A 2,146-nucleotide genomic window follows, 5' to 3' on the forward strand; every position below is an offset into this window, starting at 1 on the left:
CAGCAAGGATGCCGAGAAACTACATCAGTCATACATTGTTAGTGGGAATATAAAATGGTACAGCCACTCTAGGATCAGTTTGGCAGTTTCTTAACAAAAAACTAAATGTGCAACTACAATATGATGTAACAGTTTCACTCCTGGGCATTCACTCCTGGGCATATGAGAAATGAAGACGTATGCTCACACAAAGATTTGTGCATGAATGGACATAGCAGCTTTATTTACAATCGCCAAAAGCTGGAAAAATTCACATGTCTTTCAATGGGTGAATGGTTAAGCTGTGATTATATCTATACCATGGAATACTAAGTAATAAAAAGGAAGGATCCGTTTATTGATACACACACAACCTGGATGAATCTTTAGACTATTATGCTGAGTGGGGAAAAAACAAAACAATCTCAAACGGTTACATACTACATGATTTCATTTATATAATATTCTTGAGAAGACAAAATTATAGAAATGGAGAGCTGGTTAGTGGTTGCCAGGGTTTAAGGAGGGGGTGGGGCAGTACAGAAGTGAGTGTGGCTATAAAAGGTGAATAAGAGACATCCTTGTGGTGAGGGAAATGTTCATATTTTGACGATATCACTGTCAATATCCTGGTTGTGATGTATTGTAGTTTTCTAAGATGTTACTTACCATTGGGGGAAATGGGAAAGAGTACATGTCTGATCTTACAACTGTATGTGATCTACAATTATCTCAAAAATTAAAAGTTTAATTAAAAAATAGAGGTGCTTCCACAATCTTTCCAGCTCTTAGTCAGAGAGGCCCAGAGATAATGCCTACCCAAGAAGAACCCCAAGTTCAGTTCAAATTTGTATTGGTTGGTGATAATGGGACTAGGAAAATTACATTTGTGAAACATCATCTGACTGGTGAATTTGAGAAGTATGTAGCTACCTTGGGTCTTGAGGTTCATATCCGTGTGTCTATACCAACAGAGGACCTATTAAGTTTAATGTATGGGATACAGCTGGTCAGGAGAAATTTGGTGGATGGAAAGATGTCTACTACATCCAAGCCCAGTGTGCCATTAAAGTGTTTGATGTAACTTTGAGAGTTACTTAGAAGAATGTGCCTACCTGGCATAGAGATCTGGTAGGAATATGTGAAAACATCCCATCATGTTATGTGGCAACAAAGTAGCTATTATGGACAGAAAAGTTAAGGCAAAATCAATTATCTTCCACCAAAAGAAGAATCTTCAGTTACTTTCTGCCAAAAGTAACTACAACTCTGACAAACCCTTCCTCTGGCTTGCTAGAAAACTCATGGAGACCCCAACTTGGAGTTGGTTGCCATGCCTGTTCTTGCCCCACCAGAGGTTGCCATGGACTCAGCCTTGGCAGCCCAATGTGAGCATGATCTAGAGGTTGCTCAGACAACTCCTTTCCCAGATGAGGGTGATGACCCGTGAGAAAGGGAAGCTGGAGCCCAACATCAGAAGTCTAGTGGTATAGGCAACTGTCCTGTGATGTCAGTGGTGCTGCTTGTTTGCCACTTTATTAAATAGCTAAGCAGAACATGTGCTTAATTTTTGGGATGCCAAAGGAGATGAATGGGCTTTGGAATGAATGTGGCAGTTAAAGAAAAGACCCTCATTTTTGGGACCTGCATATTCAGCTGTTTTGGAACGCAGTTGTTTCCTTCCTGAGTTTCAAGTGCAAGACTGCTACACAATATTCAGTGGTGAAATCTTGTTTATTACTTTCATTCCCATTCCTTTTTGTTTAGAATCAGAATAAAGTTGTATTTCAAATATCTATCAATAAATGAATTAATTAATTAGTTAACTGCTAAAGGTAACATGGTATTATGGATTGGATCCTAATACAATAAAATGAGAGTGGAAACAACGAGGTCACTAGATCTGTATGTACCAGTAAGGGAAGCTGTTCAAGATGTATAGTAAATGGGAAAAGCTCATTGAAGAACATTATATTTGTGTAGTAAGATCCTATTTGTGTTAAAAATGGATGGATATATGTATAGTTTTATGCAGAGAACAATGTTGTCTTAGTCTGTTTGGGCTGCCATAACAAAAGACCACAGACTGGGTGGCTGGAACTTCAGGAATTTATTTCTCACAGTTCTGGAGACTAGGAATCCAAGATCAAGGTGCCAGCGGGGTCCG

The 2,146-nt window shown here is 39.0% G+C and overlaps 1 pseudogene; it reads left to right on the forward strand.

Moving 5' to 3' along the window:
- The first annotated feature begins 790 nt into the window (after positions 1 to 790).
- LOC117032775 (GTP-binding nuclear protein Ran-like) lies at positions 791 to 1,429 on the forward strand (annotated as a pseudogene).
- Positions 1,430 to 2,146: the final 717 nt, after the last annotated feature.

Source organism: Rhinolophus ferrumequinum, chromosome 2 (assembly GCF_004115265.2).
Source record: "Rhinolophus ferrumequinum isolate MPI-CBG mRhiFer1 chromosome 2, mRhiFer1_v1.p, whole genome shotgun sequence".
Lineage (NCBI taxonomy): Eukaryota > Metazoa > Chordata > Mammalia > Chiroptera > Rhinolophidae > Rhinolophus > Rhinolophus ferrumequinum.